Source organism: Manacus candei, unplaced genomic scaffold, assembly GCF_025592945.1.
Source record: "Manacus candei isolate 608988 ecotype Guabito, Panama unplaced genomic scaffold, ASM2559294v1 h1tg000011l, whole genome shotgun sequence".
Classification (NCBI taxonomy): Eukaryota; Metazoa; Chordata; class Aves; order Passeriformes; family Pipridae; genus Manacus; species Manacus candei.
This window is the reverse complement of record NW_026138059.1, coordinates 509,557-534,411: the sequence shown is the minus strand read 5'-3', so window position 1 is coordinate 534,411 and position 24,855 is coordinate 509,557.

Genomic DNA, 24,855 nt, shown 5'->3' with positions numbered 1-24,855 from the left:
ACTCATTTATTCCTAGTTTGTGACACACTCAATGAAGCATCAAAGTGACCTCTGTTGGATCCATAGCTTTTTAGGGGAGCAGGACACTGGAGGCAGAAGATCCTGCAGCAGGAGGAGCATAACGGGTCAAATGCTAGGTGTGTAGCAGTGGGAGGAGAATTGTTAGAGCCACTGAGTACCACGAGTTAGTTGGAGCACATCCCCAGCTGAGTGCACAAAAGAAGGAGATGTGGGGAAGATTATAAACAGGGTGAGAGGGAAGGGAAGGAAACAAGTAGGGCTGAGATACGTGTACGTATGGTACAACAAATAGCAAAGTTTCTGATACTATAGTCAAGGAGTCCTAAGATTTACATGAGTATACACAGAGGCCATGGTAGGTGTGACGGGTCCCAGCCACAGTCCTGTCGTTCTATAACTTCTTTTCTGGGAAGTCACAGTGTTAAATCTGGCTTTCTGGACTAATTCCAGCAAGAAACATCTGTGTTTCAACCTATCTGCAACTAATATTTAACTGTGAATTTTACAGGAATTTGAATTTATAATCAAATGTTTACAAGTCACAGACATTACGTAATACTCATTGCACAGTAGTAAGTAATGAAGATAGCAGGATCAGACTGGGGTCATCTGGGCACACTAATGGAAAGCCATAGTGATACAGCCTGTGAAATCAGACTTTGTCCTAATCTTATACTACGGCAACTACTATAGAGATGCTGATGACACAACCTGCTGTTGCCAGGTTGTGTTCTTGCCAAAATGCCCCTTGTTGCTTGTTGGAGCAGCCCATGCCCTCAGAATCTAGGAAAAAGTCAGGCAATGCTGCTCTTTGCTGGGATTGTGCACCAGGCTAGAATCAGACTCAGCACTGCACTGCTTGAGCTTCAGTAACTAGAGGAAAATGATATAAGAACAGAAAGTACATATGAAAGAAGTACACCAGACAGCTCCAATATTACTTCATTTCACTGTAGAAAAACCTTCCTATAATAAGGTTTGGTTCAGAATAGCAAGGAGGTGTTTTCAGTAGTGTGAACTACATGAAGAATGTCTGGATGCAACAGTCTTCCCTGTCTTACTTTGCATAATATACATGGATGTCATGTGTACTTTTCCCCCCTTCTCTAACTGTTTCCCTTGTGTCACAAGCTCTCCATAAAGGGCAAGATATGTTCAATTAAAATAAAAGGCATTTTTTCACAGTAGGTCATAGACTAACCCCAGTATAGTGATAAAGTATCTATACAAACATGAATCCAAATCCCACAGCTTGAAGTCTTTTAAAGACAGAGATTATGCCTTCCTGCCTACCAGATAGATATTTTGTAAAAGTAGAATCCAGAGGAAAATCATCTACACTGAGTAATATCTAGAGATAGGTGCTTCTTTCTGGGACTCCACCACTCTTCTGTCCTAACATTTCCCCATCTCTCTTCTAGAGCAACTTCTGTGGCCAACTCACACTCCATTGCTGCCTTCCCCAACCCTTCCAGCTATGGAAGCATGTCTTTGTGACTGCAGAACCAGACTTTTGGACCTAGCAAGCAGAGCATCAATATGATCCTTCTTTCAGTGAGAAAGAAGGATCATATTCATCAGCAGCAGCAGTAAATTTGCAGATGACGCCAAGCTGGGGGGGAGTGTTGATCAGGAGGGCTCTGCAGAGAGACCTGGATAGGTTGGAGAGATGGTCTGATTCCAACGGGATGAGGTTCAACAAGACCAAGTGCCGGGTCCTGCACTTTGGCCACAACAACCCCATGCAGAGCTACAGGCTGGGCACAGAGTGGCTGGAGAGCAGCCAGGCAGAAAGGGACCTGGGAGTTTGGATTGACAAGAAGCTGAACATGAGCCAGCAGTGTGCCCAGGTGGCCAAGAAGGCCAATGGCATCCTGGCCTGGATCAGGAACAGTGTGGCCAGCAGGTCCAGGGAAGTGATTCTTCCCCTGTACTCAGCGCTGGTGAGGCCACACCTGGAGTGCTGTGTCCAGTTCTGGGCCCTTCAGGTCAGGAAGGATATTGAGGTGCTGGAGCAGGTCCAGAGGAGGGCAACTAGGCTGGTGAAGGGCTGGAGCACAAGTCCTATGAGGAGAGGCTGAGGGAGCTGGGGCTGTTCAACCTGGAGAAGAGGAGGCTCAGGGGAGACCTCATCACTCTCTACAACTCCCTGAAAGGAGGTTGTAGCCAGGTGGGTTTTGGTCTCTTCTCCCAGGCAGCTATCAGCAAGACAAGAGGGCATGGTCTCAAGTTGTGCCAGGGGAAGTTTAGGTTAGATATTAGGAAGAATTTCTTTACAGAGAGGGTGGTCAGATACTGGAATGGGCTGCTCGGGGAAGTGGTGGATTCTTCGTCCCTGGAGATTTTTAAAAAGAGACTGGATGTGGCACTTAGTGCCATGGTCTGGTAACCGCAGCGGTGTTGGATCAAGGGTTGGACTTGATGATCTTAAAGGTCCCTTCCAACCCAGCTGATTCTATGATTCTATGATATTTGCTCATTCCCTATTTTTGCAGACTGTTTTGGTTTCTTTCTGAACTTCCTCTGGTTGCACATGATAAGAAAGGGGAGATGAATTTTAAAAGAGAATCCTGTGGACAAACTGAGATCAGAGATTGCCATGTCACTATGGAAAAAGATGTGGTCTCTGAGTCCTAGAAAGGGATTGTGGAGGCAGCTTTCTCCCAAACATTTTAGGATGACTTTGGTTCCTCATTGTGATTTCAAGGGATCTCAATTATAACAACCTGTTTTCAGTCATGCTCTGCTTAGGATGACTATATATATATATATAATTGTTTAGTCATATATATAAATATATATGACTGTACCTAAAGGGGAACCTACACATTTGCTTATTTTTAATATTTTACAGCAGTCTCTGATAGATCTTCCAGAACAAATCTCAGCCACTGTTCAAAGTTTACAAAGAACTGAAGACCACTTCTGGAAGGCCATTTGGATGTACCTGCCATGCTTTAGAGGCTACAGGAATGCAATACAAGAGACGTGTCCAGAGAGTGACTCAGAAACACAGGATGTGCTGTAGCCCTGCATCCAAAGATACCTGATTTCTATCAGTGGATCTTACCAATGTACAGTTAAAAGTGAGAGCCATTGTTCAAAGCTCTGCAAACATGAACCATTTCTTTTCATCCAGTGATCAAGAAAGATGTGACCCATAGGGTCATGCAGAAAAATTTGCAGGAAAGTGTAAAACCAAAACTATCCCAGTGATGCCCTGGCCAAAAAAGCCCCCTCAGAGCTGGGTGGTCCAAGCTCTCCTTTCTTGTCTTCTGTTCTCTGTCTCTGACTACAATATCATTTGGTTGTCTGGAATCCTAATCCTTAATTTAGTCCTGGATAAAAAAGGGATGAAAATAATGGAGCACCAGTACTCCTGTTATATCATCAAAGCATTATGATACTGATGAAAGAGGATGATCTGTACTATGTTATAACCCAGGACCAGAGTGTTAAAGACTGTTTCATACACAGAACCATTTAAAAATAATTTTAGAATTTGAACTGTATAAACATTAATATGATTTTGGAGCCATAAAAAAAAATTTGTCCTTGCGTAAATGAATATCTGGTGCAATATGTACTAGAGCTCTTCTGTGGTATCATAATGAAAATAACAGTAGTGTCACTGTAGTCCAGGGCATTGCTGAAGACAATAGGAATTCTTCTAACAGAGGAGGACAGCCAAGGAAAAGCTAGGCATGTGCTCTGTTATGTAGAAAATGCTCTCATCTTAAAAAACCCCATGGCAGCAATTTAAAAAAATAACAGCCCTCCAAAAAATGTACCCTACCAAAACCAACACAAAAACCCAAGTCAAACTAGCGAGGACTGGAAGCATTGAGAACTAAAACATGCAGTAGGCTAAGGAAGAAAAAAGAGCATTATTCAGAGCATCCCTTTGTAGCACTGAGGTACATTTGGGGGGGTGGACAGAGGGGAAAGTAAAAGAAAAAAAATGAATCAAGTTTTTACTGAGATTTTTAGTACTGTATTTTAGTATTGTATTTATTTTCAGGGGAAAAATAAATAATTTGTGGAATTCTTTGGATTATTATATCATCTGCACATATCTGCTTTATTATTAATAAGGAGCCAAGCACCAGTAGCAATTATTATAAATACGTGAATCCAGGTAATGCCTAGATAAATGCTATCAAAGGAAACAATATAATAACAAACGGACCACAGAGAGATACAAATTTTTACCTTTAGGATGGTCCAACACGAAGATGTGTGAGCAGTTGACGGATACCACACAGAGTGCTGCTCCCTGGTGTGCAACAGGGGCAACAGCAGAAAAATTATGAGAAAGAGGAGAGGACATCTGTGTACATATCCATCCACAGATGGTTTACTTTTTTCATTATTGGCCAGAACACTTCACAACTTTCATAGCTGGAAAGTTATAGCCTTGGAAACTATACGTATTTTTCAATTTATCTACAGTACAAGGTTGAAGACTAATGATGGAGGAAAACATGTACCCATGGTGAGTTTCTTTTGGAAAGCTTTCAGGATCCTCTGCAGAATCTGTTCTAGACAAGAATCTCTTGGAGACTGGTAGTTCACCTCACATGCGTGTGAAGACCTTGGGCATTCCTCATGGCAATGAAGATGGCAAAGGTACATTGCTTTGTGGGATATTATCACAATATGATTACTAAGGGAGATGGTAATAAAGCTATTGTGACTCTATAAAAAAATCCCTTCTTTATGTCATGCCCACCAGAAGGCTTCAACCATGATGCAATCTATCTGTTAGCATACCTCTGTAGGTGCATAACTGTTACCATCTCAGTGAAAGACAGGCCAACAGGGGTCCTGGCTTGTCCAACATCACAGAGGGAGAAAAAAATCCTGAAATTAAAACTTAAATAGGTTATGTTCCTCCTGAATTGAATTTCAGTGCTTGTAAATGGCTCACCTTAGTGTTAAGAGAGTCCACAATCCTCAAGTCCATATTAATGTTCTCCAGGTGTCTCAGATTTGGTCCTCAGCTCCCAGCTGCCGCTGTTTGGGCAGCACTGAGTACCCCAGTGTTTAAACACTTCCTGTGCCCTGACAGAAAGCACAATTAAAAAACTCTTCTGCTCAACCTGCTCTCAGCCTACATCCTACAGAATGGGCTCCAGGCAAAATGGGGCCATTCCCTGTCTTTTATTCAACATCCTGTACTGCTTACAGGAGATGCAAGTGCCCCGAGAGTAGCATCCCAGTCACCGGGCCTTAGCTTGTTTGTAGGTTATGTGTAGGATCTGTGTGGGAGGGCTGATGGAGGGGCTGGAAGCAGGGCTAGCTCTATTCAGATAGCCTAAAGGCAAAACCAGCTACACAAGCTGAAGAGAGAGCATAGGGAGTTGTCCTGGTAGGGTTATTTTTAGCTTCATCTGGATCATATTAAGTATTCACTGGCATCTGAGACTCCCTTTCTCCCACTCAGTGATGTTACAGGGCCATATTTGATCCTTGTGCATAAAGACTTATGCACAAGACTTGAGCAGTGACAGCCTTGATCCCAAACAAGCTGTAACTAATGTGTTGTTAGTAGTGACAAAAGAAGAGGAAATATCATTTTTACAGCTGTGAAAGAAGGACTGGTCTAGATTCACTGTTGAGCTGAGCTCTGGCTTCTCAGCTCCACAGCAGTGTTTAGAAATGTGAATCCTAAATATGGGGGATGCTTTGGTCCCAGAAGAGCAGGATTTTAGCCACATCCTTCCTTGTTCACCCATTTTCTATCATCCATATCAGACAGTTTTCTACTAAGTAGCTTGGGTTTGATGAGTCATTCTGATACTGTGCATCAGAATTGGAATAGAACTGCCTTTTTCAATAGTGCAGGCCACTGTTTTTCTTCAAGCCCATCTTCTTTGAGGAGGAATCTTTCCTGTCCCTCTAGAAATACTTTTGCCACCATACTATGTTGTATTAATTAAGAATTCTGGATGATCCTGGATGGAGCTTGGTAGGATTAACCTGGATTTAGCAGACAGAATGACTACAGAGTAAATCAGAAAGAAAATACCCTTTTCTAGTACAGTCATAAATTGCTTGTTTCCCCATGACAAGGTAAAGTGTAACTAGTAAAATGTAACATATCCATTGACGCAGGGGAAAAAAAAGAAGCAGAAAGCAAACACAAAGTTGGGGTTTTTTTAAACTATTGAAAAAAACCCCAAAACATCTTGCTTCTTGGGAACTGGCAGATCACACAGTTTCCATTGCTGCTCTGATATTTAATAAAATAAAATTGATCAAGGCACAGAAAGATGTTCTACAGCATAAATATTTTTTGAAGCAGGAAGTTTAGATGCTGCTAAAAGACTGTGACTTGTGTAACTCTCCTGCAGGTTTCTAGAAGATTGGATACTCTATAGGTTTTTTGTAATATACTATGTTTCCATAATGCAAAGTGCAAAAAATAATAATTAACGCTGAGATTTGTATTTACATAGTGGAGAGTATTAGCACTATGAGTGAGGCTGACAAAGATTGGTAGATGAACTGTGTTTCCAGTATCTATAAAGCTGGGATATTTGGCACTTGCTAGGAATGAATATTCCATATTGAGGATTTAAAACTTTCCATAATTCTTACATATATAAATTGCAATTTTGACACCTGCCCTGTAAAGTGCAAGTGTGAGGAATGGACTCACAGGCATAATCATCCTCCACATACTTTTTTGAACATTCATATGACTTTTCCAAATAATTGCTCTTTGAATTTTATACATTGTTATACCAGGTGGCAAACTGCAATGGAATAAACTGCATAGTACCTTGTTATGTAATGGGAAAGCATTCAATACTTAGTGACATATCCAACAAAATCTACACCTATCACTTCCTCCTTTTGAGTGGGTTGTTTACTAGACTTTATGGGTTGGATTTGTGTTTTCTATCCGCAGGTGCCAGGGGCTCTGTTTTCATTGTTCACACCAATTTGAAGCATTCCTTCATGCCAAGACATTTGTGTATGATTTTATCTAGGGTAACGGTGATTTATTCAAAGAAAAATTTCTGCCTGCATTTTGTGGTGGGTTTGGCAATCATCTCTTTTCCAAACTTGCCATATCCTTCAAGAAAGAGGAATTAGGTTTAAGAGGCTCTGCAGCTGTTTGGCACCTGATATTCAGAGCTTATTATTATTAGTGATTTGTGATCTCTAACCAGTCAGATGACTCCTTTCTCTAAACATTTTTTACTTTATTTTTTTCACAGGGAATGTAAAACTTTCCTCCTTTAAAGTCCAATGAGGGGAGGTGAAGACATTTATTTTTCAAATGTTAATAAAGTGAACTTTATATTATTATTTCAATGACTGATTAAAAATATTATTTATATCATACGAGTGCTTCCATGCGTATTATAGGGTGTTTCATTTGTGATTCATCTGAGACAGAACAGTTCCCTTTCACTTAACAGTCCTACAGAATGACCCCAAATTATTCACAGAATGTTATGTAATGTAAACAGAAGTACCTCTGAGTAACATATATGTTTATGGTTTTCCATTCTATGGAAAAAAGAGATTTGTGTTTACAAAGATTTAGGGAAGTCCCGTGGCTTGTATTAAGCAGGAGGTCAAAATAACTAAGCACACTGATCTTGTTGGTCTTACACTCCACAAATCCTTAATGAGCTACACTATGCACAACTCATATAGCCCCATTCCACTGGCTCCAGTGGTAGTGAACCCACTTACACTGATAGAGGACTTTGCTCAATATCTTCTCTTTCTCTTCATTTACCAAAATGGGCAACCAAATCTTGCTAATTGTATTGTCATGGGTAGGTTCTGAACAAGTCTCTCCACAGATTTTGTTAATGGAAATCGATTGGTTTGTTCTGCTCTTGCAGAACAACCCCTGTGTGCTGAGCTGTGCCGTGCTCGGCACTGGCCGTGATGGGTGATGTAGTCACAGAACTGAGCAGAAGTCAGCAAGCTCCATCTTCTAAGTAAACACTTCTACACATCTCCAGAACCAAAAGTCATTGCCATCAACTGTATTATTGGAAATCACATCTGATTCAAATGTGGTTTTTTTCCTTAATATGGATCTGAAGTAATGCTTCCTTTGCCATGTGCTTCCTTGGCACATGCTTCTTCTGGAACCTCAAGCTGGTACTGGGGTCGTATATTTGGGCCGAGAGTTTGCCTCAATCTGGATTACATATGAGTGATAATAATTGCTGCAGATAATAGCAATATTTTGCTCTTTAACACACCTTTCATCTGGAAATCCTTCAAGAAGTATACCATTGTTACTGAAGTATGAAAAACTCCTGATAGGTTGGTGAGCATTGCAGGCATAAATACGGCAGACCCTAGAGTTATGAAGCAGTCTCAACTCCTAGTGTCCTGCCATAACCACTAGAAAATATTACAGAAGAGATACCAGGTGTAATTAAAAAGTCTTATTAAAAAGTCTTTTTGATTGTATTTACATCATTGTGATCCTGCTGAGTTCAGTAAGCTTTCACTGGACACTTTTGGTTGGTTCTTATCAGCATGTCCAAAACAATGATTGTTGTTTTAAAAATCCTCATGGAAAGCTGTACTAAAAATGTGATTCTTTTAGCTGATTCTTAGGCTTTTTTTTTTTTCTTTTCCAGGACTCTCTGTTCTGTACAATGCAGAGGTGCTTCCAAGATGAGTCTCACACTCCGAGATACTCATGGTACTCACAGTTTGTCGCCAGTGGGCTTTTGGCCAGTTATCCCAGCCCACAGAACTGGCAGACTGTACTCAGAGCTATTGGCCAGGAACCCAGAGACATTCCCAAAGTAGAAAAATTGTCCTTAAAAATAATTATCTGGCCACTGCAGCTGAGGAACAGTTTCAGTACCATGGTTGTAAGAAGCAGTTCTCATTTCCATCAAAAAGTTTTCTGGCTAAAACCAATTAGTTTATGCCTGGAATAGGGTTTGTATCAACTGTTCAAAGGCAGCCTAGAGTGACTATTAGATACGGTCTGGGAATCCAGCAAACTGATTTCTACTACTGGAATATGAATATTCATGGGAAAAATAATCTGAGTTTTCTGTTCTTTCAGTTCCTGTGTCTGTCCAAAGTGAGTGATTACATGGACTCCATTTATAAAGCACCTTGACATCTGCAGAGCACTAGTCTAACAGCTGGACATTATTATTAGTCTGTTCAATTGATGTTTTATACTATAACCATGGCAATAGTATATCTGAATGACTTCCAAAGGTAAAAATAAACAATGTGGTTATTTAAACATAATTTCTCCCATAAAGGGAGATGTGCATTTCTCTTTAGTTCAGCATTAACAAATACTAGCAAAATCCAGATTGGAAGGATAAGCAGAAAGGGAAGTACAGGGAAAAAGTTGGATTTGGACTGAAAAGTGAGATTTGCATAGCTTCCAGTGGAATTAATTTTATGATTCTGATTTATAAATCTTACCTTATGTAAATGAGTTTCACTGACTGAAAGGTTTCCAGAGAAAGGAGCTCCTAACAATGGTTAATATCTTAATGGGTGAGAGTCCATCACATACATTAATCTCTGCAGGTAAAAAGAAACACGGGGATTTATCTTTTACGCATGATGAATAAATGCTTCACACTGTGGGCAAGGCACCAGACTTCAAAAACTAAAAGTAGTTGGTAGGAAGGCTTGACATTTGACCAACAACAGCTGCAAAATCTTTTCTTCCTATATGATGAAAAACAGTTAGAAAGATTTACCTGAGACTACAGACCAGTGCTTTGGCAGATATTTAACACCATTTCAAAGTTACAGTTCCATGTTTATTATCTTGTTCTATATCACCTCGTCACCATTTTTAAAGATTTTTGGAATTACTGCATGAAGAGTCACCCCCACTTGTAGATCCATCAGGCTTAAAAGAAAAGGAAAAAAGCACACAATGTTCTCAGGGATGTATTTCATTTCTCTCACTATTGCATTTTCATAGCACCCTTGCCCACCATATCCTATGAGAATTCATTATGCTACAAGCATAGCTCTGCAAAAACCTTTTGAAGGAAGGATGAGGAACTAAGCCACAGAAGCTGCTTCTATTGATATTCTATATGCTAAAAGTATTTGCCCCAGGGAGTGATTCAAGCTCAAGGGGTGTAGCATGGTCACATCCAGACCACCCAGAACACACTGACCAGAGCACACAAGACAGCACTTGCCTATGGGTCTCTTCTGTCACTGTGTGATATCTCTGTGGCGATGAGACTTGATTATTTTATAACTTTTATCAGTTTATGGTGTTAAAAATAATTTATGTGCTTTCCTGCAGCCCACTAGAATAGCACTTTTATGGCATGAGACAGACATTATGTGCTGCATATCTTGACACATGATAGCGTATGGTAGTGCTTGAAGCCACAGGGCTGTGTAGAGCAAAGAGATCCAAGCCAGGTGCATCTATCTGTTCTGCCTACTGGTAGCAGTTTGGGAGCAGAATTTCCCCAAGAAATGCACCCAGTGGTTTCCAAGGGAGCTAACCAACCCACTCCAGAAGGAAGCCCAGAAGTGAACTGCACTATATCTACACAGGGTGGACCGCCAAGGGACCACAATGGATGAAGGAAGTAGGGACATATTCATTTGAGAGTACAGATGTATCCAGATGAAAAAGGACAGGTATTTATGAGCCGAGTGAAGTTGCAAATGCAATTAACAGTCTGGGTTCTGCAGAGGAATCCACAGAGACAGCACAAAGACAGTGTCCTAAAGCAGCTAGTGGGAGCGTCCCAAAGAGCCTGTGGAAACATGAGAATATCAGCTAAAAGAGAGAATGATGCCAAAGCATCCACCTTTTTTGTGTCTTCTTCTACACAAAGATGACTGGGTTTTTTTCTTATTACTACTTATGTCTTAAGTGTCAAACACCAAGAACTCAGACTCCATAAACAGTTGTGTTGGAAGATGAAATATATGTGGTCAGTTTGTCTATGAAAAGTTCTTTTGATGTGCAGCTACAGTAGTGAGGAATCTGCAGCTGCAAGCAGGGGAGCAGAAGGGGAAGATCCAGATTTTATAGATTTATTTATTTAAAGCAAATTCTTTGATTCAACATCACAGTCAGCTCTGTCAGATGTGTAAGTCACACTACATCAGTGAAGGCTGAAGGGCTGATTCTTGCTTAGAGTTATTCTAAAGCTCATTGTCACTTCTGCCACTTTAATACATTAGCTTCTCTCAGTTGTAGTTCTCTAGCAGTGAGGTAAATCCAGCAAGATTCATCCAGTCCAGGGCAAAATGGCTGGATCAATTGTATGAGGTTCAACAAGGTGAGTCCCGCACTTGAGTCACAACCTCATGAAGTAGTACAGGCTAGAGGCAGAGTGGCCCATTCCTGAAGGTATTTAAAAGACATGTAAAGGTGGCACTCAGGGACATGGTTTTGGTAGTGGATTTGTCAGTGCTGGGTTAATCGTTGGACTCTATGATCTTAGAGGTCTTTTCCAACCTAAATTATTCTATGACAATTAAAATTGCAGGGATGTTCTTTGTGTTATTGCACATCTTCAACTGTGGTACATAGGATACAACAGAAAGATTTAATAACAAAGCCTGCAGAAGCTCCATCTCGGAATACCACATAACACAATGAACATTGATTCTTTAGTTTAAATACTCAAGTAGCTGGAGATCTGCCTCTAAATTTCATCTCCAAAATAAACAGAACCTCCACCTGAATGGTCTAACTATTTGGATATCATAAAGGGTTATCCTTTAGAGGTTTTAACACACAAGATTGTCCTGGTTCCAGGACAAAATAGTTAATTCCAAAAAATAGTTAATAGTCATTAGAATAGAATACAGGATGGACTAAGTTCTGTGTGGGGCAGCTGAAATTCAGCTCAGTTCCTCCTTACTATTGCTGGTGGCTTAACACTCTGGTGGTTGAGTACTGGGAGGTCACTCGTTGGTGCTTGAGATCTTCTATTGATTGTGCAGAGAAACCGGACAGATCATTTTTTCTTCTGATTCTTGGAGTCTGGGACATATCTGAAAGTAAAGCTTTGCAACACCGAGAGTTTGTCCATGCAGTTGACAGTAGCACCCTAAAATGCGCTCCAGCCACAGGTTGCCAGTCTAGAGGGCATCTACTTCAAAGCTGTGGTGTGTTGACGGACCAAAGACAATTTAAGGAAGTACCACTTTCAAGTTAGGCAGATCACTAGCCCTAGCAACATCCTTAGTGTTAGCAGAGAGCATCTCACTGAATGTGGCAAGACAGAAATGAAAGTGTGAGTGAGCTGGTGCTGGGGCATGTACATACCTTAACTTTTTATCTACAAGCTTAATGGCCAAATACCTCTTGAGAGATAGCCCTAATGACTGTATTGTATTAATTTTTTCACTGTGCCCAACACACAGCCTGTAGGATGTGTGTGACTATAAGGACAAAACACTAACCCAGAGACCTTGTCTTGCTCATTTTTTTTGGCACTAGGAAATTAGAGAGAGGTTACATACACATTTTATATTCCTAGTGTTTCAAGGAAACATTAGATTACTGTATACATACTGCTAAACTTTCTTTATTCTAATGAATAAGGAAAACAGTATTTCCCAATGTGGCCTACTTAGCAGGAAGGTTTATGCTCAGCCAGTGTAGTGGAATTATACTCGACTGGTAAAAGTGTAAAGCAGCAAACTAAACAGTAGCTTCTTCCAGATAGTAATGCCACAATTAACAGAAGTGTTTCTCCATTCCTCTGCAATATAGCTGCTTGTGAAGTCCACTTATAATAATGACATCTGATGGCTTGCAGGCCAAACACAAAATAGTTATTCTATCCTTATACACGAAGTAGAAGATAATTATTTTTGGAATTTTTATTAACAGACCCAGAAGCTGCAGTAGTTTACGCTTCTACTGACTCAGATATATCTGAGGCATCAAATATGGTGGATAAAGGAGCAGTTTGGTTTACATTTTCTTTCCACTCTGCTACTGCACAGAGCTGGAGAGAGCTGAGTCCCACTGATCCTACAAAGTGATGTTATCCTTACAGCTACTTGTGTCAGCCAAGCCATATGGACCATGCATGACCTCTGTTCGGGTCATATTTTCACAAAATTTTAAAAACAACAGGATCGTTTCCTTTTGTTTATCTATTCCCTTGTTCAAATAAGAGAAGTTGAAATAATATGGAACATGTCTAGTTTTGTTATCAGTTGGACTAACTTACATAGGCATAGAACTATTCTAAGTATTTAGAGCCCTTAATTAGTATGTTTTCATGAACGGACATTTCTAATCTCCTTGGACTTCCAAGCAGATGTTTTTGAATTAAAATCATTCTATTTCAAAAGACATCACTGGGCTTACTATAACATTTAAATAATACATTCCTTTTGATCATGGTATTGTGACATACCTCAGACATCTTCATTATTTGTGGTATTTCTTCAGACCCCCAATGAAAGATGATATTGTGTTGGCACTGAATCAAGTGGTTATGCTAAGCACTGCTCTATGTTATGCAGTGTTTATTAAAATCAACACTATGAACAATTTAAAGCTATTATTATTACACAGGAGGCCTTTAAATTAATTTGTGCTGACAGAAAAACTACAAACTCTGACCTGCTTCAGCAGTTTGCCTGTGAAAGCAAGAGCAATTTTACAAATATTATACACAAAAGATAAAAATCTACATTTTATAGTACCTGTTCCAGAAACGACATTTGACTGGAAAAAATATTCAACCACAATAGCAAGTGTGACCAGAAAGAGGCATATTGCAAAGGGACTGGCCAGTTCACTTTGGTTTTACTTCAGCTCACATCTAACCTATGCATATAATATTACAAACAATTATAGATGTGAGATTCCTCATCACTGCTGCAGTACAATATTTAAAAGAACTATTGGCACAACTGTGCTAAAAAGGAAGTGCCATTCTTGACCTGCCGTTTGGATGTCTCCACTTGCCAGAGGAAGCAGATCTATTTTCTGAGTAAGAGAAGAAGCAAACCTTTTTTAAAAGAAAAATGTTTATGTTTATCAGCTAAATATAAACATTGTCTCTTGATATATGACAAAATTTTTATGTGATTGTAAATACATGAAAGGATAAATTTCATCTGAAATAAGCTTAATTCTGTCTCAAGTGGTCTGAGCCTTAATTCAATAAACATGTATGTTTTGGTCAACCTCAGAGGAATTTAGACATATGTGTCAGTACCCTGCTGAAAAAGGTTGCTGTCCTGAATCTAGATTACTTTTTTTTTTCTGTCTTATTCTGCAGCATTACCAAATCTGTAGAATTCAGATCTCAAGGCTAGAATAGGCAGACTGTGCACACAGTAAACTTAGTCAAAGAGGGTCTTTCACCAACCTGTAAATAGAAAAAGATGTGGAGGCACCAGTGACATCTGGCCTCTTTCACATGTATTTCTGTTTGCCAATGTATTTTATACAAAATACATAATTAAGGCACATGAAACATTACATTTTTAATTCCTCCTTGCCTTTTTAAAATGTAAAAGAAAAGTATGAACATATTCTTTTTTTCCCTGCTACTTCTAAACTTTAGAAATATAAGAAACAGGCCGTTTTATTGTAAAATAAGTTAAGTATTCTGTCTACCACGAAGTTAAAAAAACCCCTTCCTTTACTCAAAATGTTCATTTGTTCAGTCTTTGACAACAACACATTTTAAGCAGTCTGATTAATATCCTTTGCTTTGAAAATCTCCCTGTCTCCAGTTGTTCTTCAAGACTTCATTTCACTGCCTCTCCATTCATTTATCAAGTTTTCCAGGCAACAGAAGACACAAACTTCTTGCCAGTGAAAAGGTTGTAGAAAAATAAAAGCATATTTTGTGGAACACATTTAAGAGAAAAAAACCAAACCACAGACAACTCTTACAGGGTGGAGTTTTTAGCTGGTTACCTTCAGAGGCTGATTATCGTTATCATCAAACTTGGCAAAATGATTCAAAATAATTTCATTTCTTCCTTGAAATCTCACTGGATCCTGTGCTAACATCAGACTCAGGATGAATTCATAGGGAGCAATGAAAAGCAATTTTGTAATTTATGAACAGAGAGCAGATCCATCCTTGAAGCATATGTACAAACACATGGCCATGCCCCAGTGTGAATTTCAAGCAAACAGTACGTTTCACAAAAAACAGTCAGTTTGCTCATTTCTAGAGAACTGGCAGCAACTTCGACTTGCTGAAAGATCCAAAAAACATAATTTAAGTATTGTATTTAAAGTTAATCTAGCTAACAAAAACCAGGGATAAACTTTCCTAGAGTAAAATTGTAAATTAGATGCAAATTGAAAATAGGAGTGGAACTTTAATGAAGTACAGTATTCCCCACTGCTGAGGAAGTTAATTTGATGGTTAATGACATTCGTTTACACATGGCTTCATTTGCTCACTTCCTCCAGTGCAATGGCACTAGCTACCCTGTTGGCAGTTAGCAATCAGGAAGGAGGGTTTTTTTAAAAACTCATCTATCAGAGTTAGGAACAAACAAAAGAAAAAAAGGCAAATCAATGGGACTGACACTTCTGAATCATCCCCAGTGAGCAGTGGGAAGTTTTAAGCAGAAAGACTGAAACTTGAGTAAGTATTTCTCTGAGGCAGATGGAAGTGAATCTAGGATGCTCTAAGGGTACCCAGTGGCCTGCTTGGTGGGGTGCCACACGGGCATATGGGGTCTACTGGTGAAGTACACTCAACCCATTGAAATAAGCCCAGCAACTTGTAGGAGTGGAGGAACAGAGAGGAGGAACCCTACTTTTAGAGTCACAAATTCCCAGGCTTTTTTCAAGTCAGCCCAACCATGACATGCCCACTACAATTTTCTTCCAGCCATTCTATATAAGCCCTTACAACACATTCAACAAAGCTGTGACCAAGCCCTTAGCTCTCTCTCGGCTCAGATCAAATCAATAGCACAGCAAATAAACTACTGAGTCAACAAGGCAAATGGATTTCTCACTATATTAACTGCCTGACTGTTGACTGTGCCCTACTTTATGCTTTTTCAATCATCTTCAGGCAATGAAGCTCCAACTTGGCTTCCCTACCAAAAAGGAATTTATTAATATCTCTGTGAATTACATAGGATTTTGGATTGTTTTCCATACTTTATTATTTATTGCACATAGGGTGAACAAGAACCTACTGGAATAGAATTCCAGCATTTTAACAACAGCAGTTGAGGAGAATTTAGTTTCTTTACAGATGGTAAAATCCATGTTTTATTTTTTTTTTATTTGAACAAAACAAAGGGAAGATTGAAAGACAGAAAAAAACCCTAAAAATGAGAAAGAGAAATACTTTTATTAGAGTATTATGAAAACAGTGTGCCATGCATATTTGGTTTAAATTGTATTAACTGTAGTCTACTGAGATCAGATCAAACTACAGCATAAAAAGAGTGCATTTGTTTTCTCTGTACTCGGCAGAATTATTCACATTTGTTGTTTCATCAGATATTGTTAATATAATAAATTGCATATGTTACACTAACTGGCCTTTGCCAACATTCCCAAATTAGTCTTCAAAGCAACATCTAAATGATCTTCCACTATAAAGGGAAGAAAATGCTGAATATACAGTGCATTAAAAATAACAAAGTGGCATCATAAATGTCTGCATGCACATTCATTTCTGCTGGCCCCTAGAGATCTTTCACTGCTAGGGCTCTGTAAATCCAAACTAGACCAGTGGTGATATATTTGCCCAGGAAGCCCTTGTTTTAAGTAATCTCATCTCTTTGATCAGCTGCAAAACTGCAAATCTAAAGTCAACGGTGGCAGAACAAACTTTAGCAAACAAAGACTTGCCAAACAGGGCAGGTGCTGAGAAATATTAGGTTGCTGTTGTAGTGTTTAACTCCCTTACATGGTGATGAAAGAAACACTGCATGTGTCACTGAAAGCGATGATAATAAAACATAATGAAAATAATAATGAATCCCCACTGTATGTCTGCAACAGGCCCTGCTCTTGTTCATGCCAAATCAGCTACCACTTCAAATTATTCCTGCACACAGGTGTTCTTGAGGTAAGAACAGCCATTTATGCTTTTTCTATATTCGCACAAGTTAATATTAGAGCTGGTTTATAAGGGAGAAGAAATTCAAGACTGCTATTCATGTTTGCTGGTAAATCCACCTCAGGTGACTGAAACAGTTACTATAACTGCCATCCCTACCACTCTACTCAAAGGGTTACTGCCCTGTATCAAGGATGGCTGAACAGAGCAGAAATTTAGTCCAAAACTACCACAATTCACAGCCCACTCTACAGCCAAAACTGGTGACAGTTTCTGAATATGAGAATCTCATATTCACAACTTAAATATACTGTGCTCTGCACTCTGTGCTTCACAAGCACCTGTCTCTTTGAGACAGTGAAATCAGTTGCAAGGGCTATCTATAGTTCTCACCTAACCAGATGCATGCACAAATGCACCAGTGTTTGAATTTTGAATACTCAGGATAGGATGTTTTATTTCATGTTCAATTCTTCCTGTAAATATCAAAGAAAATAAATCAAAAATTGTATCATATCCATGAAAAAATATTATATTTATGGGTAATATTTTTATGAAAGAAAAATACTTCTGTGATTTAGATGCATAATCATCACAGACAGGAGTTGCCCACATAGGAGTAAGAGTCATTGCACAAAAGTGAAGCTGAGCAGGAGTATTTCACCTAAATCTCGTCATGAAAAGTGTAGATTTAGGCTCTTAATTGTCCAAGTAGTCTTTAACATCAGCGTTGAAGTGAGGAGAGGCAAATCCTACCAGACAAAGAATCTGTTCAAAACCAGGTATCTGAGGAAAATGGAGTGAATGAAAATCAGGAGATCAGTAACTTGACAGTATCTTCATCTGACCAAGGTGACCCGCTGAGTCAGCCTATCTGTCTTCTGGGTTCTTAAAACAACAGAGAAAAACATGTCTTTTTTTAATACTTTCACTGAAGCTCAAATTTTAAGTGATGCTTTGAGCGTAACTGGGACACTTTAGACTACCACACTGAAATAAAAAAATCCAGGAAAAGTTCCTAGGGACTAGTCCTTGAACAAATGCACCACAGGATGATTATTTTTCATCCCTGGCATGATTTTGGCCTCTGTCAGCATTTTCCCAGATAGTTCCTAAACACAGATACGGTGTCAGAAATTTCCAGGAATCTATCCCAAAAAGGATGTCGACACCTTGTTGTGGAAGATAAAGAGCATTCAAGAGTACTGATGCAAACTGTGATATTCCAGCTGGCCTCAGATCCAGGGGGCAACCCAAGCACATCTAAATTAGTGATAGCCTTAGAGTAACTGAGGTAAAGCACTGAGAAGTATTAGGATTGCCTATAAATGGACACACACTGGAGTATTACATCCAGTTCTTGTTTCCTCTTTTCACAAAAGAGGTAAAAAATTGGCAAGGATGTGGAGGAGAGCCACAGAAATTATAAGAAACCTTGGAAGAGAGCCTTGAAATAAGAGATTAAAGGGGTTCAGTCTGTTGAGTTTAATAAAAACATCCAGTGATGAGTTCAGTGATTACAATGTGCAAGTATCATCACAGGGAGAAAATACTGAGTGGCCACAGCAGCACTCTCATCTCACACAGAAAGGCATAATGAGAGGTGAAAGCTGGAAGTGAAAGCCAGACAAACTCAGGCAAGAATCAAAACACATATTTTTAAGAGTGAGGGTGATAACCATTGGGCTACATTTCCAAAGGAAGTGGTGGATTCTCTCAACTACTGATGGCTTCAGATCTAGACTGGACGTTGTTCTAGAAGATAAGTCTTAGCCAAACACAAATTGCTGGACTTGACATAGGCTAACTGGGTTAAATTAAATAGCTTGTGTCATTCAGGAAGTCAGACTAAATAATCTAAGGGCCTTTTCTGGCTTTAAGAAACCTATGGATCTATAAAATGCAACTGTGTAACTATGTATTCTAGTCCAAGAACAACACATTTTGATAAAATAAAATTTCCATAGTCCAGTGTTATGCTAACAGACACAATTCCAAGAGATCAGACTATAGTTATAAAATTGGAAATGAATAAAGCATGATGACGTGGTGATGTTAATAACAATACCAATTCCTCATACAGGGTCAGTCCATAAAAATTGAAGCAAAGTCAGGGGAATTTTAGCACTATAAAATTATTAAGAGAAAATACGCTTCGGCTTTCCAGACTGGTCTCCGAACGTCATGGATCTAAATTGAAAAATCACATCTATCCTATTAACACTTGATGGAGGATGGGGTATTTTTTTGGCTATGCTCATTCCACTCACGGAGTTAGAGGGTGTCAGCCCAAGCACTGAAATTCAACCATCTGCCCTGTTCAATAGTTCAAGCAGTTCTTGGCATGGTTTTGGCTCTGCTCTGAAACAACTCTTTGCATCATTCAGGAGTCAGTATGGGCCAAGGACACTCCTAGAAAGCCACTTGGATGTACCTATGCCTCTTCTGGGAGTGAACATAATATGGTAACATGAACATTGCTTCACCATCCCATTCAGCCTGTGATCAAGGAAATAGGTCCTGACATCAAATGCCTAGCAATACAGATGCAGCCAGTGAGTTCAGAGTGTCAGCTGCTCTGCAGAAAAAGGGCTGATCTCTCAGTTCATTCCCTATCTCTGCTACAAAAATATTTACACTGTATATATTTTAATTTCACATATGAATTATATTGCTGTATCTCTAAGGAAAATCAGAACTTTCTAAACTGTTCAACTGCAAATTGAACCACAGCATTAACTATTTGAAGTGATCTATCAAGGCCAGATCCAATTAAAAGCCAGAAGTAACTACAAAGGGTGACTCAATACTCTCATTCTAGATCTTTAGACCTGAGAGTAGAATTTGAATCCAAAATAAGAAACCTATGCAGAGTTAGACACTGTGGACAAGTCACTCAAAACGCATTAAGAAGGGAGCCATTACATTATCTTGAGCATAGAAGAGCATCAGAATACCAACCTCTCTCTGGAATTTAAGGGAATGCCTCCATTTACTCATAGCTTGGGATTTGCTTCTCAAGGCATAATCATATGGTTATTTTGCTTCCAGGTACAGCCACTCAAGGCTCTTGCTTTCATATTACAGCAAGAGAAGGAAGACTAACATTAATATGATAATGAAGTAGTTATATCTCTTTCCTGATAAATGGGAATATCCTGATCTGAAGACAATTTTGGCTCAGGTTAGGAACTAGGAGAGTTCCTTAACCACAAAGCTACTGGTTACAGCAGACAGCTGTCCTGCAAAAGTTGCAGCCTTATTTCCCACGCAGGAAGACAAGTTGAGAAGGGACCTTACAGGAGCAAACACAACTACCATCAGGGCAAGGAGACCAATCTAGGGATGTAGTCCCCTGTGCTGTAGTCCCATCTGAGCTACATGTAAGTGTTGAATTAAGTGGGCTAAAGCCCAAGTAGAACTGCAGTGAATAAAACCATGAAGAGAATGAAAAGGAAACATCAAACTCGATGAAAATGCTTAATATAGGTAAAGGCACAATGAATTTGGCATGTCCCTTTCCTTAATGTTGCTCTAATTTTAAACAGCCTATTGTACTGTGCTGTTGATAGCCTTGTGTGAGCCATCTAGGGTTCAGCCAACTCAGCTGCATGATCAGTAAAGAGACAATGCTACCACACACACGGTTATTTGGATTAGTGAATACCATACGTAAGTAAATCATCTGCCAGATGGCATCAGAAGAAAGCTGCAACTCTCTCACTTTCATTTCCAGAGCAGCAAACAATGTTCCGTGTTTAAAATAAACTCTTCCAGATGAGTAAAAGATAAACTTTGTGGTGCTTTTTTCTTGTTCTTCCCTTTGACTTCAGATTTTTTTCTTAAAAAAAAGAAAAAAAGAAGAAACCTCCACCTACTCTGATTGAGCTACATTAATGAAAAGTCCCAGTTTAGACCACCGCAGTACAAAGCTGTCCCTCTAGGCAGCATCAAAATTCCATGCTATTTACTGAACAAAAGGCAAAAATGAAACACAATATTTTCATTCATCAACTTCTGTCAACAGAACCCTTAAAAATGAACACCTACCACATTAAACCATTTCCTGTAATTTTATGGGTTTTCCACAGTGAAGAACTATGTTGCTCTGATGAAACATGGATGTTTTCACATTTTATGCAGTTTTAACCCTTTTTTTTAAAAATAGCAAGTATCTAGAATTAAATAAACAGAAACCACCCCCAAAAAACCAAATGCAGAAACAATATAACTGTAATCAAAGCTTTTCAATTATTCCTTATGAGTTTTCAAGTTGCCTCTGCTGTCTCACTGATGACAGCTCATCTCTTATTCTGTTCTATTGTCCCAAGACCCCAGTCTTAGATATGCTAATACGATCAGTCCATAATATCATCTTGCTGCTATATAAAATATTATGATTTTTGAAATTTTCACCTACAGCAAAATTTTATGAACAAATCCCTCCATAAAGCAGGCTTACATTTTTTTTCAGTATCTGTGGTGATGCATCTGAGACATATTTAGGCCTCTGAAGATTTGAAGTAGGGCAGACTGAAGGAAAACGATGCTTTGGTCTTTTTCTTTCCAAGTATTTTCAAAGCCAGGCGAAGTGTCAAGCAACCACAACTATCAATGACTTCAACTGGACCTGCAGGATCTCAGCCTTTCAGAAGAGCAAATGGGTTTTACTGAAGCAGTTTTCAATTTACCATGTTTTAGTCATGGGATACTCCTACAGTACTGTATATAACAGGCCTTCAGGGCAGGCTAAAGTCTAAAATACCTATCCATGTACACTAGAGAAGGTGTTTCTGTCTGTAAATGAGTATACAAAATGATATCACTTAGCTGTTGCAGTGCATGTAGGTTCTGAGCCTCCAGGTGGGTCACTTGCCTTTTTGCAGATGCTGCTGATGACCCTTTTCTTGAAGCATCTAGGAAGTCCCTGGCATTGCTTGTCTCAAGGGAAGATGGCATTTGGAGAGTGGGTGGTCATGCAGTGACTTAGGAGGACTCAGGACACTGAGTTTTAACCTTGGGGAAGGTTAAAACAGGGCTTAGATAGTCTGAAGTAACATCATCAGACTGCAGTCTAGGTGGCAAACTGGCAGACAGCCCAACAACTGCAGAGATGGGCTAACACTCCTTTGGAGAAAAAAACACTCACATTTCTGGAAAATGTCACAGGATATTTAATATATACATAACACTGTTATTGCCACCCCTAGCCCACCCCCATAATTCCACAATTTGTGAAGTATTTCTTGAAAAATGCCATACATACACAGAAGTGCATAAAGCCTCATTCATCAAGCTTGAATGAATCATCATCCAACTGGCTGTAAGGGATCCACTGCCCAAACCTAAAGCTGGGAGATCAAGATCAGCAAAATATTTAGGTAGTTGACTCCCAGTGCTTTTAGTGAGATCATGATTCCAGACTGCTTGCTTTGGCCATGCAGCAGATGGTGAGAAAAGGTCAGTACCTTGCTGAAGTGATTATTAGAGATTTTGAGCATGTGACCTCCTCCTGAATCTTTCATGGCTAATAACCTACTGATTCTTTCCTTTATGCAGACTAATTAAGTTTCTTGCACATTACCTGATCATTCTTCAATGTAGCAAGAATGGCCTATCAACCTTGTTAGGTGGTCAGTGTGCCAGGCTTCCCCCCAAAAGGCAATTAGGAAAGCACTCCTTTCTCCATGTTACATAGGACATTTGGAATTAATTAACTATTCAAATTAATTTCTCTGATCTGAATCCAGTTACGACAGGTGTGAGACTGTTAGTGGTAGCTAAAGCAGTAAGTCTTGAGGGAGGTCGTCATTTTCTGTTATGAGAAATAGCAGCACCATTCTGGGACAGATCAAAAATAATAATTCAACTGTGGAGGCCTCCTGGATCGTTTTGCAAGTCAATTACTCTCTAAATGATTAGTTTGGAAAAAGTTATGTGAAAAAGGGAACAGGCCTTCCATTTTAAAGTTATTTGCATGACTCTTGCAAGTTGTTTATTTTCTTTATAGCCTTAGGTGGAAAAAAATTAAGTGTGCTTGAAGTGGGAATTATCCACATTTTTCAGCAAAAGCATAATCACACCGCACATTCACAGGGCTCAGGCTTTGAAGCCTGTGAAGTATTCACTTAGTAGGAAGCTTAGGCAAAGCAGCCAACCACTGAAGAGAGGAGAGTTTAAATACTTCTGTTTTTATTGCATCATGGAAAAAATTATCATTTATCTCATTAAGATGGAGAATTTTTACTGGAGAACCCCCACTGGGTTTATAAGCTTGCCTGCTGTGCTGACTGGAGTAACTGAAAGAACAGAGTTGTTCCTTTGCCTGGGGATAGATGCTGTCCTTTGTGGCAAGTTAAGGAAGGTAAATTGGTGACATAGAGTATTTTTTTAAAAAAGTACCTAAGTCTCCCTTGGTTTAAACAGATGGGGCATATAAACCAAATACATGTAACAGTAATTTAGTTCACTTGCAGAAACCTCAGCTGTAATAGCTACATATGTGCAGAGAGGACTGGCTCATACCTAGGGCCTGTGACTGAGAATCAAAATAAAGAAACAAACAAACAAACAAAAGTAAATTTTTCTTTCTTAAGTTCTTGATATGCCCATGACAGAAATTGGTAACAGGGGTGCTTTCAAAAGCACCATAGCCAAAGTTGAACAAATGATACTGAAGCAGTTAAAAAGTGCTTCCCTTAAGACATCTGAAGCCTGTTTCTCTTGACCCTTACATGGAGATGCTTTCTCCCCCAGCTATGTCTGTGTGTTCTCCAGCTGCAAAAGCAGACAGTGGGTATTGTATACCCACTGTGGGATGTGGCTCTAAGCATCTGAGCTCAGCACTGAGCCTGACAGCTCTGTCCCCAGCCCAATGCCTCATCACATACCAAAGCAGCACAGCAGCCAGTGACGTTCCTGTGCTAACAACCCTCAGCTCCTTGGTAAATCACTGACAGCTCTTCCTGGCCGTCTTTCAAAATGAGAGATTAAATTGCACCTGCATACTTGTTTGCATACACATACATTCTCATAAACCAATTCTGAAATAAGCCTTTTAGAATGCAGTTATTCTGCGATGTCGTTGCCATACAAAATGTGACCACTGAGATAAGGGGCCCCCTTGAAGCATTTCTACCCATTGCTGAGACTGGCCAAAGGCTCCAATGGGGAAAGTTTGCAAATAGTCAGAGTTAATCTCTGCTGTGGCCCTCCACATCCCAGCTATGGCAGGGCAGAGGCACTTCCCCTGTGAAAAGTAAAAGGGCAGGGCTACATCCTCAGGAGTCAATGTGCCCTGTATACATCCCAGCCTGCTTTCAAATCCCCTGGGCACAAGTCTGGAGCACTGGCCCAGCACTGCTGGTGGACTCACAATCAAACACCCAAACTCTAACAATTTATGTAAGATAGCTGAAGGTACATTTTGGGTTTGGAAAACTTGCCTTGTAACATTTATGTTTATCAGAGATTTCAACAACATCTTAAACTCAGCTGTGGCTTCCTTAACTGTATTTATCTATCTGTAGTTATATATCTGCACTTCCATATCTGTAAGGTACTTGCCAGCAATGTGGTCAGTGTCTGCAGCTGCCAACGAAAGCTGCATTCCATGGGCTTTGCCTGATATTCCTGGTTGCTGTCTTCCTCTTTCACTCTTATTTTAAAAACTTTAATTCTTCATGAGAAATAAGTTTAATATGAGGAGAGTGGTGCTCATAGGGTGGTGATGACGAAAAGAGGCAATTGGAATGCAAGTTTTAGCTGCATGCTCTTGATAGAAATTGGTTATACAACAGTA